We start from the raw sequence: 16,839 nt of genomic DNA, 5'->3' as shown, positions 1-16,839 counted from the left end.
TTCACTCTAACACATCAATGTCCCCAATCAGAAGGCCAACGAAAATAAGGGTAAGTCTTCTTCAAAATCTTGTAGACATCACTAGCTATACTAAATTTCACCCTTAGCAAATTAGATTGTTTGGAACCATACTTTGCCGCGCACCTATTCTTCCATAAGTTTCAACAAATAAAAATAGGAAGCGATCGAAGTTGTAGTTGATAAGGCTCATTACTAGACTTCTGAGTCCACCAGTGCACTAGAAGGGTTTTAAGGGATTTGTTTCATGTCTAAAGCCTATCGCAAGAGAAAAGAAAGTCCAAACAGCATTAGCAAAATTCCTAGAAACAAAAACATGTTGGACATCCTCATAACTAGTGACACGACAACAAACACAATTTGTGTCCACTTCCGGGTCAAAAACAAGAACATGAAATTGGAACAAAAAAAGAAGGTGGTGAGAGAGAAAGGAGTAGTTTATGTATAGAGAGGGAGAAAGAAGGAAATATGATTATGGAGAGAGAAAATTGAGGTTAAGTGGAAAATAAAAGGTTTTTATTTATTTAAAGTAAAAAATGGGGTCGCACGTGTTTTACACTTCTCCAAGTAAGCTGGTTGAGTGTTCCACGTAAGCAAATAAGGCGCACGAAATTATAAAAAAAATAAGTTCGGGGGCGGGTAATAGAACCTTAGTTAAGTTTAGATATATCTGTAAACAACACATTTTCGAGCTGAGAAAAATAAATAATCAAGATCGGAAAATTGGAGTAACAAAGTGTAATATTTGATTTCAAAATATAGTGCGGGTTACAATCTCTATGATAATCCTCTGATTCTTCAAATAATATGGAATATGTCGAACTTGAATTTGATTTAGAGTCAAGGGCTTGAATAGCTTGATCTTGAATCTTTGTCTTCAAATTTGGATTTGAATTATTCATCACGAACACTTGTATGGTTATGACAAACAGTAAATATGAACAAGTAACTTGATCTTGATCTTCTTGATATTCTTCTTCGTTCTTGATCTTGAACTTGAACTTGAACTTGAATTTGACTACTTGAACTTTGTAGCTTTGTAGAGAATTTGCGGTCTTTGATCCACGAGCTCTCTTCTTGCTTCTTATTCTTCAAAAAACCATGCTCTCAGAATAATGAGGACCCCTATTTATAGTTGTAGGGAGTGGTATGAGGGTGTGATTTGATTGGTTGGTTTGAACTGACCAATCAGATTTCTTTGTTGAAGAGTTTTAATTTGATTGGTCAGAACATGACACATAGCCATGTGGCATTATTCTAGTGGCTCATTTAATTTGACTTAGATTACCACATAAATTTGACATGTGGCATGATTTTAGTGGCTTATTTAATTTGACTTGGATTGCCACCTAACTTTGACATGTGGTATGATTTTAGTGGCTTATTTAATTTGACTTGGATTGCCACCTAATTTTGGCACATGGCATAATTCTAGTGGCTTATTTAATTTGACTTGAATTGCCACATAAATTTAACGCGTGGTGTGATTTTAGTGGCTCATTTAATTTGACTTGGATTGCCACATCATTTGGACTATTTTCTTGAATTTAATATAAATTAAATCATTCTATAAATTTTTATTTAATAAATTTGAAATGATTACAAATGCCCCCTACTTGAAGTCTTGTCGAGGTATTTTATCTTTTGAAGACTAGGCTTGAAGTATTAATTGTAGGATAATGACATGACATGTATTTTGAGATGCACCGTGAATTCATACACTATTGATGCACCATTTCATCATTGTTGGAGTAGAGATAGCAAATTAGTCCTATCCAATTAGGATTAGGAAAGAATTTTTAAAAAATAATTTTTTTGTCACGTTACCCCCCCCCCCCCCTTTTTTTTTGTTGTACGTTACCAGCCCCCCCCCCCTTTTTTTTTTACACCAACTAGACTAGAGGGAAAAATAAAAATATGTTTGCTTGTTGTGCAAGATTCCACCACTAATTGGTATTCACTTAGGAGTTAATTTTGTAGAAGCCTAATTCAAGTTTGAGTCTAGTTACAATAGGTGCTAATAAACTTCTATAAATAGACGCCTGACCTTCATTATTTTGCATCAATGTGGCTTGACAATCAGCATCGTGGTACTTTCTTCTTCTCTTTTCTTTGATTTTCACCAACCTTTTCCATACCTGTCGTAGAAAATTCATATCTTATTGTAGATACGTAGGAATCACGAACTGTTTGATTTTCTATAAACTAGACTTCTCGATCTACAACATATTCCAAATTGAGAATTTAATACATTCATGACCGTTCTAGATAATTTTTTAAAGTTAGCTCTAGATTTTGCCATGCTGAAGGTTTTAGATTTGCGTGATTTTATTAAAACTTTTGTATCTTCATGTAGGAACTTCATAATCACAAGCCGCTTGATTATTCTGAATTTAGACACAAAGTTCTATAACATATCCAAAATTTAAATTTAAACTCCTTCAATATCATTCTAGATAAATTATTTTTTTTGTTGAAGTTTAACTTCAAATTTTTTCATACTGAAAGTTTCAGATTTTTGTTGCCTCACGAAATATTTTATATCTTGATGTAGGAACATCGTTATCGAAAAGGGTTGGAATTGCTAGAAACTAGACGTGAAGGGCATTATTATCACCAAGAAAATCTTGTCTCAAGTCTAGCCTGGTTAGTCTAGTGTGGCTTCCTCGACTTGATAGGTAATAGTGTTTTTTTTTGTTTTTTTTGTTTTGTTTTTTTGTGTTATCTACTTGCACATTTGGAGGAATTAAAGACTTCAAGCATACTGTTGAAGAAGCTCATTTTGTTGACTTTGTAGCCATGCATTATTATTATTATTATTATTATCTCTTTTTTAATCATTTGAACCATAGGTGTTGCATTGTTGGAAATAATTTCACATCATTCTTGGCAAAGATTTTACACCGTTTGACCCGAAGGTGCCGCATTGTTTGAGCCAAAGTCTTTACACTGTTTGAGACAAATACTTTACATTATCTGTGGCAAAAACTTTACACCGTTTGAGGTAAAGACTTTACATGATTTGTGGCAAAGACTTTACATCGTCTGAGTCAAAGGCATCACATAGTCCAAGCCAAAGATCTGAGGCAAAGACTTTATATAATTTGTGGCGAAGATTTTACACCGTTTGAGGCAAAAACTTTACATGATTTGTGGTAAAGATTTTATATCGTCTGAGTCAAAGGCATTCCATAGTCCAAGCTAAAGACTTTACACCGTCTAAGGCAAATACCTTACATGATTTGTGGCAAAGACTTTACACCGTCTGAATCAAAGGCATTCCATAGTCCAAGCTAAAGACTTTACACCGTCTAAGGCGAAGACTCTATATGATTTGTGGCAAAGACTTTACACCGTCTGAGTCAAAGGCATTTCATAGTCCAAGCTAAAGACTCTACACCATCTGAGGCAAAGACTTTACATGATTTGTGGCAAAGACTTTACACCATCTGAGTCAAAGGCATTCCATAGTCTGAGCTAAAGACTTTATACCGTCTAAGGCGAAGAATTTACATGATTTGTGGCAAAGACTTTACATCGTCTGAGTCAAAGGCATTCCATAGTCCAAGCTAAAGACTTTACACCGTCTAAGCCAAAGACTTTACATGATTTGTGGCAAAGACTTTACACCGTCTGAATCAAAGTCATTCCATAGTCCAAGCTAAAGACTTTACACCGTCTAAGGCAAAGACTCTATATGATTTATGGCAAAGACTTTACACCGTCTGAGTCAAAGGCATTCCATAATCCAAGCTAAAGACTTTACACCGTCTGAGACAAAGACTTTACATGATTTATGGCAAAGACTTTACACCATCTGAGTCAAAGGCATTCCATAGTCCGAGCTAAAGACTTTACACCATTTAAGGCAAAGACTTTACATGATTTGTGGCAAAGACTTTACACCATCTGAGTCAAAGGCATTCCATTATCCAAGCTAAAGACTTTACACCATCTAAGGTGAAGACTTTATATGATTTGTGGCAAAGACTTTACACCGTCTGAATCAAAGGCATTCCATAGTCCAAGCTAAAGACTTTACACTGTCAGAGGCAAAGACTTTACATGATTTGTGGCAAAGACTTTACACCGTCTGAGTCAAAGGCATTCCATAGTCCAAGCTAAAGACTTTACACCATCTGAGGCAAAGACTTTACATGATTTGTAAAGACTTTCCATGATCTAGATCAGACATAGATTTTCCTCAAAGGAATATAATCGTTTATTATTGAGATTCATTACCATGATTATTGAATTACTAATTTAAGCGCTAACACTTTTTTTTTGTTTTTTTTTACAGATTGAATCATGGTTTACTTTAGAGATTTGACTTTCTCTTCTTCAGAGTTGAGATACCTTTTGTGTTTCGATAGTACAAGATATATATCATTGTATGAGAGCATCAAGCTAGGAGAGACTTAATTTATTAGAAACCAACTTTCTTAATCTAAAATATATCCAAAATGTATAGCTCAAGTCCCTCAGGATCGTTCTAAACAAACTTAAAAAATGAATTTCACATGCAGGAAAGCTGATAGATTCATATTCGCATGATCTTATTAAAAAAACTCATATCTCAACGTAGAGAAGCCAAAAAAAAGATTCATAGAACTACAACATGTACACTAATCACAACTAATAGCTTTACGGATTTGTATAAATATTTCTTTGAAGTCAATTCAAATTTTGTCTTGATTGGCCCTCTCTAATTCACACGTTATATATGATAATCTACGAGAATATTGTGATGCTCAAATAATAGTGTGCCCCATTTCTTTTGAACTTATGAGACAAAACTTAGGATGTAAGTCATGGATTACGGTGAAGAGGGTCAAGAGAGACTATGAATTCTTTGGATACTCATACGATTGAACTCAGAATGTAATTCCAAGCGCCTACGTACCTCAGTGAAGAGAATCAAGTCATAACGTAGTTCTGAAAGAGTGATTTTTTTTTGTGTCTTAATTTTTGCCTAGGCCGCCTCTTTCGAGATTTTCAACCTAGCGGACCTTTTTTTTTTATTATGTCGTGCATAGTTTATACTCTTGTGGGCTAGGAGTAATATGCAATTTATACTCGTACCTTAAGGAGTGTGTTTTTTTTCTTCAAGGATAGTATCTCTTTATGAACTTTCCGTTAATGGGGCCAATGCGCAATCCTTCTGAGTCAACCAGTTTGTAAGCGCCACTTGAGTATACTTCTTGTACAACATATGGTCCATCCCATTTAGTGGAGAACTTGCTTCCAGATGGACGAGAAGTAATAATAGGCCTTCTTACAACAAGAACTTGATCACCCACTTGGAAGCATCTAAGACGAACCTTCTTATTAAAAGATCGAGCTAGATGAGCTTGATAACATTCCAGACTTTGTTGGGCCTCTAGTCATTTTTCATCAAGAGCCTCCAATTCTTCAAGGCGTAACCGAGCATTTTCTTCATCAGTGAGCCCTTCTTGAATGGCAAGGCGCAATGACGGGATTTGACGTTCAAGTGAAAGAACTGCTTCAACTCCATAAACAAGAGAATATGGAGTTGCTTGTGTTGGCGTGCGATACGTAGTCTTATATGCCCAAAGAGCCTCTTCCATTTTTTCATGCCAATCTCTTTTAGACTTGGAAACAACTTTTTTTAACAAGTTGCAGAGTGTCTTGTTAAATGCTTCAGCGAGACCATTAGCAGCCGCATAATACATAGAGGAATTGCATTGCTTGAAGCCAAAAAGATCACATATCTTCGTTATTAACTTGTTATCAAATGGCTTGCCATTATCTGTCAAGATGTATCGAGGAATACCAAAATGGTAGATAATATTGACTCAAATAAAGTTGGCGACATTCTCTTTCTTTACTTCTCTAAGAGAAACAGCTTCTGCCTATTTTGAGAAGTAGTTAGTTGCAGCCAGGATGTACAAATGTCCACCAGAGGACTTAGGTAATGGTCCAACCACATCCAAACCCCAAGCTTCAAATGGCCATGAGACAATAGTTGGGTGCAATACTTCTGGGGGTTGATGTATAAAATTTGCATGGAATTGGCAAGCTTTACATCTTCGGACGTAATCCAAGCAATCTTTCACCATAGTTTGTCAGTAATATCCCATCCTTTTTATGTGAAAATGAAGTTTTGGCCCAGACTGATGCGCCCCACATACTCCAGAATGTGCTTCTTGCATAGCTTGAATAGATTCATCTGCCCCCAAATATCGTAAAAGAACTCCATCGAATGATCGCCGGTAAAGTACATTTTTATAATAAAGAAAATGAGAGGCTCATCGTCGGATTTCCGTTCTTCTTTGAAGGTTTTCAGGCAATATTCCATAACATAGATAATCTATTATTGGTTGTCACCAATCGTCAATTTCAGCTTTCAAAGTGGCGATAACTTGTTGAAATTTTTCTTCATGCTCATCTGGAGGCGGAGTTATCCATCTTTGGCAAACCACAACTTGCATTTCATCAGGAGATACTAATGCAGAAGCTAAAGCTGCCAATGCATCAGCCTTTTTATTTTCCTTTCTTGGGACATGTTGAATAGTCACCTCTCCAAGCCACCCTATCATCTTTTGAGCGTAATTGCAGTATGGGATCAACTCAGGCTTCTTTACTTCATAATTACCCAAGACTTGATTGATCACCAACTTGGAATCCCCAAAAACTTGTAGTTATAATTGTTTCATATCGATGGCCATCTCAAGCCCAAGTAAGAGTGTTTGATATTCAGCAACATTATTGGAGCAGTTTTGTGTTAGAGTGAAGGAGTATGGCAAGACTTCTCCATGGGAAGTGACAAATACTACTCCAGCACCGGCTCCTTCACGATGTGCAGCACCATCAAAATATGTCTTCCAAGGTGGCTGAATTTTCACTAGCATTGCGTCTTCATCAGGTAATTCATCGGATAACTCCCAATCATTCAGAATTGGATGATTGGCCAAGAAATCTGCTAGCACTTGTCCTTTTACTGCCTTCTGAGATATATACACAATTTCAAATTGTTGAAATTGGAGGTACCACCTTGCTAGTATATCACTTAAGACAGGCTTGGACATGACTGTAACAACCCCTAAAATGTTGTATGTCGGTATTTCAATTCTCGACGAAAATAATACAGCTTCTGTATTTTGGACATAACTTTTCATAGGTTGGTCCAAATTAGGTGATTCAACTTTCTGGGTAACCATAACATCCTTACCTACAACTTTCATGAATAACATATCTTAAGATTCGGAGTATAAGTAGGTCAAATAAATTATTCTTTGCAAGATATAGTACTGTAACGGGATTGAGTGTTTATACAAGCAAATTCATATCTCACTGTAGGTTGCTCCAAATTGGTTGATTCTTGAACGATATGAAACTAGACTTCCATATCTACAATTCTTATGAAGACACTAAATCCTAATAAGGAATTTATCTTATTCAAACGCAGCTCCGAAAAAGCGTATTCTGTTAAAAAGAACTCATCTTACCTACCATGGAAAGATCTAGATACATTTGACATCATGCATGACATAAATTGTCCTCCATTTAACATCATCCATGACATCAATATATTCCATTAAATTTTCAGATTTTTCTTTATAATTATTTTATTTATTGTTAGGTCCGTCTTTCCCACCTATAAATACCCACCTTATTTCCTCATTTTATTCATCAAGCTTTCTTAAGCATTTTTTCTCTCTATATACTTCTTCTCAAATATAGTTTTAGTTTTAGTAGTATAAAAATACTACTCCAGTTATTCTTATACTCCGGGTAGTACACAAAACGCTCCGGCGAGAAGAAAAGGCTAGGGGTCCAAGAGTGTTCCAATTCGGAGTAAACTTCAGATTTAAGGTATGTAAGACTTTTATAGCATTGGATTGAGTTCGTCCATGCGCCCAACATTTAAATTTATTATAATTGAATTATAGTTGAATTTTATCCAAATTTTAAATTCTAAATGAAATAATTCTTTTTCTATTGAGTTGGATATATTTATGCATTAATATTATTATTATTGTTATCTCTCATATTATTGGAATTATTGTTCATGGCTACTTTCCCATGAATCTTAATTGATTTGATGTTCATGAATATTTTTATACATGTTTTGAGTAAAGATGTTAACTTTTTATTATTTTCATTGATAAAAAGAAAGTTATATGAATTAATACTATATATGTATTTTATTGAGTTTTGAAAGAGCAAAAGAGTTGAGTTTGAATGAATTTGAGCAAATGATATTTTGAGCAAGATGTTTTGATGAGATGTAAATGATGTTTTTGAAAGTATAATGATTGATGAACATGAAATGAGATGAGTTTGATGATTTAAATTAAAGTCCAATGAGATTAGATGATGAGTTTAATATGAGCACATATTTTGGGAGTAGTATTGAGCACCGAGTTGGGTAAGAGTTTAATTGACTCAAACCCCAGAACTACGTAACCAGCGTAGGATGGAGGCTATGCCTCTTAAGTCCCAAAAAGAGGACTTTGATGAGTGGATCCAAGATGGTGATGTCCTTTACCCTGGCAAGGTATTGGATGGATGTGGCAACGACATCGCTTCGTTGTATCATCGCTAGCTCATAAGTGATGGTTGTCGGTTAGAGAAACTCCCAACTGAGTAAGCAATTCTTATTACTATTATTTTTATTATTATATTTTAAACTTGCATTACATATTGATGTTGAGATGATGTTGAGTTCTGAGATGAGTTTTATTGAGAGGAGTATCTTGATATCTGTCCTTACCTTCCTGCCATTTTACATACTCATACATTCCACGTAATGACGTCATTCGACCTGCATCATTTTATGATGTAGATACAGGTGTTAGAGATCCTCAACAGGCGCATCGTTGAAGATCATTTCTTTTCGGCTATTTGGTGAGTCCTTCTTGTATTCGAAGGAACTCCTTATCCTTTTATTATTATTGAGTGTGATGTTTCTTTTGAGGTAGCCATGGACATGTCATTGGTACCATCTAAGAGTATTAGAGGCTTCATAGACAGAGTTTAATGATGTAATTGGAGTAGTTCTCCTTTGAAACTACTTCTTCTAAAAACTTCTTCTTTCATGAGATGTTGTTAATGGAGAGCCCATATAAGTATTCTTATTAAGTCTTCCGCTGATGAACGAATAAGTGATGAGACCAAGTGGTTCTCTCAGAGGCCAGAGATGGTTTCTAAGTGCCGGCCACGCCTACGGTACCCTCTCGGGGCGTGACAATGACAAACTTGATAGGATTCACTTTAGAGACAAGTTGCACAATATAAGCTTGGAAGTAATGCTTCATCTTCTGAATCGAGAATACGAGTGCCAGACATAACTTCTCAATAGGTGAATACTTGATCTCGTTTTGTGTCATCATCTTACTCAAGTAATATAGGGCATTTTCTTTCCCTTCATCATTTTCTTGTGCGAGAAGTGCTCCTACTGACCTTTCTTGTGCTGCAATGTATAAAATCAATGGTTTTCCAGGTATAGGAGCTACAAGTACTGGAGGTTTCATCAGATAAGACTTTATGTTCTCAAAAGCATTGGTACAAGCTTGGTCCCATTCAAAAGGAATATCTTTCTTCGTAAGGCGACTGAATGGTTGACATCTCCCAGCCAGATTTGAGATAAACCTCCTAAGATATGCTAATTTTCCTTGTAAGCTTTTCAACTCATAAATATTTTTTGGCTCAGGCATCTTCAAAATAGCATCTATCTTATCTTGGTCAATCTCGATTCCTCGATGTCGAACAATAAAACTGAGAAACTTTCCCGAAGTAACTCCAAAGGCACATTTTAAAGGGTTCATTTTGAGTTGATATCTTTGAAGTCGTTCAAACACCATTCTCAAATCTTGCAAGTGGTCATCACTCTTCTTTGATTTCACCACTAAGTCATCGACATAACACTCAATATTTTTATGAAGCATGTCATCAAAAATATTCTGCATAGCTCATTGATAAGTGGCTCCAGCATTTTTTAAACCAAAAGGCATTACTTCATAGCAATATATACCTTTAGGTGAGCGAAATGCAGTAAGTTCTTCATCCCTTGGTGCTATTCGAATTTGATTGTATCCAAATAAACCATCCATGAAAGACATTGCCTCGTATCCAGTTGTAGCATCAATCATAAGCTCAGGGATTGGAAGAGGAAATTCATCCTTAGGGCATGCATTATTAAGATCCCTAAAGTCAACACAAACTCGTATTTGGCCATTCTTCTTTCTTATAGGTACAATGCTTGAAATACATGTAGGATATTTGACTTCACGAATGAAACCTGCTTCAATGAGCTTGTTAACTTCAGTTTTGATCAAAGGAACCAGTTCAGGTCTAAAGCGACGTTGCGCTTGTTTAACAGGACGAGTGCCTCGTTTCACAGCAAGACAATGAACTGCAACTTTAGGGTCTAAACCTGGCATTTATTTGTAACTCCAAGCAAATACATCCCTAAATTCCATAAGCAGCTCAATATATTTCTTCTCTTCATCATCATCCAGTGAAACACTTACATATGTAGGCCTTATATCATCATCAACCCCAAGATTTACTTCCTTCAATGCATCAACAGTATTCTTTATCCCTTCCTCGAGCTCAGGTGGCGCATCTTCAGCATCCTCATCTTGTTGAGGATCACCATCGTTAAAAGATATGTGATGGCATGCATGAATATCAACAAACTCATCATTAATTTTTGCATATAGTGGAGTACTTTCTTCGTCACAAATTGTGATGTGATTTGATGATCCCACACTTTCTTCATCTTCATCTCGCTCCCTAGTGTGAACTATAGTATGAGTTTTTGCTCTCAGGACATTTCCACATGAAACTTTAAGTTTTGTTTCTCGCCTCATTTTATAAAGGATCAAACTGGGCCAATTATTGGGTGAATTATGCTCTCGAGCATGTACCCATTCTTCCATTGTTCTATAATTTCCTTAGCGCTTGTATTTCTTCTTCATTGGTCCCAATCGATCAAACACTGAAGTTTTTGGAGTTCATTCTATTAGCCGATCAGATGCAAAAATGTTAGGAGTCATGCCACTAAGTCGATCAAACACAGAAGGCTTCTTGTTGAACATCATCGGTTCTTCCACAGGGGTAATATAGTTGATGATCATCCTTTTTATAGAGATTCGGATTGGTGATGGTTGTTTGTAACCCAAGCCTTCGTGTGATTGCTTGACATCATACCCTCTCTCTATCATCATCTTTTGAGTTGGATTTAGGCCATGATTTGCCCTTTCAATAACTTCATTTGGAAGCTTCCCTACTTTAGCAGCTTCATTGGGATTGTATCCCGCTTTCACCAACAACTTATATGCATTCGGGTCAAAACCCTCATTTGTACGCTTTTTAGGAAGTGATTCATGTGAATCATAATTCGATGGTCTGACAAATCTCTGTATCATTTTTGAAGGTGATTTGATTGCATCAATTTGCTTGATAGGGAATGTCAACTTGCTACTCTTCAACTCAGAGAGTGAAATCTTGACTTTGTTTGTCTTTGGGACATAGTGAGAAATAGGAATCATTCTCTTACTTGAAGATGCCTCACTTATCTTAAGTACTTTACTCATGTCTAAAAGTGTTTTACTCTTTTCAATCATGACCCTCGCATTATCAGGTGCTACATCAACCTTTTTTGTAATGTCAAAAGGTATCGCATTATCAACTTTGACTTCTTTTGAAGCATGATATTTTAAGTAGAATTTTGCATCAGCAAAATGCGCTTCGGTCTCGGTGAAAGGTTCATCATCAGCAACTACCTTCTTTTGAACCCTATCTTCAAAGTATTTAAAACATTGATGGTAGGTGGACGGCACCACTTTGTTCTGATGTATCCATGGCCTTCCTAACAAGATATTATACGAGGTCTTTGAGTCAATAACATGCATCCACGCACTCGAATGCATATCTCTCATCGTTATATCTAATTTGACAACACCAATGGCTCTCTACCCCCTTAGTTAAATCCTTGAATCATTAGACGACTTTCAGACAGTTCATTTTTCGGGATTCCAAGTTCCTTCACAGTACGAATAGGGAGAATATTGACCCAGATCCATCATTCACCATGATCCTATTCACTTTATTTCCAAGCACAAAACCTACCATATATAAAGGACGATTATGCAATACTTCACCCAATAAAAGATTATCATTAGTGAATGTAAACTTCGTATCACAAGTGTTCACTTCTTCAGAGTGAGGCTTTATAGGGCCTTCATGTGATAGAGGTAATGATGGTGATGAGCTTTCTCCCATTGTCTCTTCTCTATCAATGTTACAACACGAGGCCTTGGTGTCATGATGAGAAATATTTTCACGAAACCAACTTGGAAAGAATTTCTCTAATGTCACCGGAGGACGTTGCTTTTGATAGTAATTTCCCTCAACTCTTGACTTCTTCACATTCTTCTTTACCCTTTGAGTTTTAGGTAGTTTTTTCATCTTTGCTCTAGTCACTTGCTTACTTGGTTCTCTTTACAAGCTCGTTTTATAACGTCTTCGTCGTGTCACTAAAATCCATCCTTCATCATCAGTATAAGCACCGCAAGATTGGTTTTCCTTTAGAGGTTTATCTTCCCTTATTACTTCATTCATCAAAGGAACAAGTGATGATGCGTTAACATCTATTGGTTTGAAGTCACTAAATTTAATCATCTTTGGTGGTGATATGGCTTGGTCATCACCACTATCATGTATTTCGATAAAGTTGCAAAGAACTATGGGGTCGAGTGAACCAAGAGTGACAGAGACTTGATTTGAACTCTCCTTCTCATCTTCAAGCAATATCTTTCCTTCACGGCCCAAGTCCATGATCTTTTCCTTAAAGATAAAACACTTTTCGATAGGATGTCCCATCAAACAGTGATATTTGCAATAATTTGGATCATTAGTCCTCCCAGCCTCATCTGGACGCTTCATTTCAGGTAGCTCAAAGAGTTTTAATGCCAAAAGCTCTTCAAAAATTGATGGAACATCTGAGTCCAAGAAAGGATACTCTTTTGCCTGCATTTCCTTCAAAGTCAGCTTTCTACCAGCGTTATTCTGAAGAGTCGTGGTCTTCACTCTTTGATTCTTACTTAGATTTGTAACCACTTTCAAAGGTACGGCATTAACATTCATCGACTCCTTATTTCCAAACTTAGGTGCCAATTTTCCTCCTTTTTTACCTCCATTTTATCTTTTCCCTTGCGAGGCCCATAAATAAGTGGTCCTTCAATCCCGCTTGCAGACATGATCAACTCCATATCATGAGCACGTGTGGCTAGTTCCTCAAATGATTTGGGTTTAATACCCTGTAGGATATAACGAAGTCCCCAACGCATTCCTTGAATACACATTTCTATTCCGGAAGTTTCACTAAGCCTATCCTTATAATTGAGGCTTGCATTTCTCCATCGGTTGATGAACTCAATGACGGGTTTATCTTCCTATTGACGTATATTTGTGAGTTCAACCATGCTCACAGTACGTCTTGTACTATAGAAACGATTAAGAAATTCATGCTCAAGTTGTTCCCAACTATCAATAGAGCCTGCCTCGAGATCCGTATACCAGTCAAAGGCATTTCCTTGTAAGGAGCGCACAAATTGCTTGACCAGATAATCTCCATATGTTCTAGCATTATTGCAAGTTTCAACAAAATGGGCAATGTGTTGCTTTGGATTTCCCTTTCCGTCAAATTGTTGAAATTTTGGAGGTTGATAACCTACAGGCATCTTCAAAACATCGATTCTTGAAGTGTATGGCTTTACATTCGTAAATGATGACTTTGAAGACACGTCATACTTATCTTTGATGGTTCCCATAATGAAGTCCTTTAGTTGATGAATGAGAATTCCTCCTTCAGCAGATACTTGCAGCTCATCACCCATATTTATTTGCTTTGTAACTGAATCTCCCTTTTCTTGTATCATTGGACGTTTTCCAGGTGCATGACTTGAGTCCCCCTCCATAACGTTCTCAACTCTGTCTGTTAACTTGACAATTCGATTATCTTGATCTTGCATATATTTTGTCAGACCTTCAATTGCCTTTATCAAACTTGCCAGTTGTTCTTCAACAGTTGAGGTGTTAGTCATCATCGCTTGGATGGCCGTTATGGATGATAGAGCAAAGCATGGATTTTTTCTCAAACTGAAATTTGTCTGAAACAAGTTATGTGGAGTGACTGGGGCAGATCTAGTGATTAGGACATCATCTTCATCTTGAATAGTGCAATTCCTTGTGTTAAAAGGACTAAGTTGAGCCAACGTCCTTTCAACAATATCAGCTATATTCTCTCCTTCTTCTAATTCATTCGGAAAGAATCTTGCCCTCTTTGAAGATGAAGGATCAAAAACAGGAACCGATGCGGACGACACTTGGAGTGCTTGTTGTCCTAGCAAGTTTGCTCTGTTCCTAGTGATGGATTCCAAACTTCCCATAGTTGCATCCAGTATGTTCTCCACCTCAGAGGAGAACTTGGAATCAGTAGCCTTAGCTATAATAGCCCTGGAGTCAAACTTCTTAGATGCCATTTTAAGTATTCTTGAAGTTTGATGATCGATGTAAAGAGATGAGAGGTAGAGATAGTCCCACTGGGCGTGCCAAAATTTGTAAACAACAAATTTTTGTGCCGAGAAAAATAAATAATCAAGACCGGAAAATTGGAGTAACAAAGTGTAATATTTGATTTTAAAATGTAGTGCGGGTTACAATCTCTATGATAATCCTCTGATTCTTCAAATAATATGGAATATGTCGAACTTGAATTTGATTTAGAGTCAAGGGCTTGAATAGCTTGATCTTGAATCTTTGTCTTCAAATTTGGATTTGAATTATTCGTCACGAACACTTGTATGGTTATGACGAATAGTAAATATGAACAAGTAACTTGATCTTGATCTTCTTGATATTCTTCTTCGTTCTTGATCTTGAACTTGAACTTGAATTTGACTACTTGAACTTTGTAGCTTTGTAGAGAATTTGCGGTCTTTGATCCACGAGCTCTCTTCTTGCTTCTTGTTCTTCAAAACACCCTGCTCTCAGAATAATGAGGACTCCTATTTATAGTTGTAGGGAGTGGTATGAGGGTGTGATTTGATTCGTTGGTTTGAACTGACCAATCAGATTTTTTTGTTGAAGAGTTTTAATTTGATTGGTCAGAACATGTCACATAGACACGTGACATTATTCTAGTGGCTCATTTAATTTGACTTAGATTGCCATATAACTTTGACATGTGGCATGATTTTAGTGGCTTATTTAATTTGACTTGGATTGCCATCTAACTTTGACATGTGGTATGATTTTAGTGGCTTATTTAATTTGACTTGGATTGCCACCTAATTTTGGCACATGGCATAATTCTAGTGGCTTATTTAATTTGACTTGGATTGCCACATAAATTTGATACGTGGTGTGATTTTAGTGGCTCGTTTAATTTGACTTGAATTGCCAAATCATTTGGACTATTTTCTTGAATTTAATATAAATTGAATCATTCTATAAATTTATATTTAATAAATTTTAAATGATTACAGTATTTTAGCAATTTCGGTCATAATTGGGGATGGTACTTGTGTATTATCCCTTAATTTAATGATTACTTTTTAATTTTTATTATTTCTCACCTGGTGAATGTAGAGAGCTATTCCATTAATTTTATAGCATGTCGGTTTTATATGTAATTTCCTTAATCAAGCAGAAAACGTTTCTATTTTATGACATTCAATTGCTTAGGTCTCTTAATCCCATGTTATACAACCTTACGACTTCAAGTATCCAAAACAAAACAAAAGACTCATTGATCCCTCAGTTTTCTTCTGTTACGAATTTGGACATAATATATATATAGAGAGAGAGACATTTTCTTACCTCTTCAACTCTCTATAGTTCTTTTTCTCGAATTTTTTTTGCTCTAATATATCGGTATTTTTTTTGAGTTACGTTGTATTTGCTAACTAATTCTTATTTGTTTCTCTACATTTCAGATTTAACTTTGCAATTGTGCACTCTTCACTTCTCAATCACACATCAGGTACTCATTTTCTAAAAAATATTATTTTTCAAAAATATAATATAATTTGTAGGAATATATGACATTTGTATGAGATTTTTGAAAAGTATAAAAGATATAATCTTTAGAGATACATACACGATTATTAGTCCTTTGAATTTTACAGATAAAATCTTCAAATAAACAAAGGATGCATGTATGTGTGTATGTCCAATTATGATTTATATATATTGATTAAATTTTCTGATGTCAATAATTATCGATCAACTATTTCTATCACAGCTATCAATTTACTCTTTCTTTTTTACATGAAATTGTCAACAATACACTTTTCATCTTTGAAGAATATATATGTACAAATTTATGCACAACCTTTATAAAATAATATTATTGAGCAATAAATTTTTGATATGTATGCGACTCTATAAAATGAAAAGGCTACAATTTCTTGAAAACAAGACACAAATTTTAAGATGTGAAACATTTGCAAACATAACTTATGTTGCTCATGTTCACATGCAAATTATTTGTTGTTGAAATATCAAAGGACAAGAAAATGTCACCCTGAATATTTGATATAATAGAAAAGATATAAAAAATAAAAGAGCTCAAGCCAATTCAATTGATTGTATATAGGTACAAATTATTGTACTTTACTTTCAAAATGTTAATTAGTCGTTAGTTACATGTTTAGTATTATCTATATTATTTTAAAGTTTATACTAATTAGTATGGATCAACGTGTAATGCACGTTCCAAAAGACTAGTATATATCATATTATAAATGGGAAGCTCCAACCTTCAAAACTGGATTACCATTTTGCCCC

This window comes from Solanum dulcamara, chromosome 2, assembly GCF_947179165.1.
Source record: "Solanum dulcamara chromosome 2, daSolDulc1.2, whole genome shotgun sequence".
In the NCBI taxonomy this organism is placed as follows: Eukaryota; Viridiplantae; Streptophyta; class Magnoliopsida; order Solanales; family Solanaceae; genus Solanum; species Solanum dulcamara.
This window is presented reverse-complemented; position numbering follows the sequence as displayed.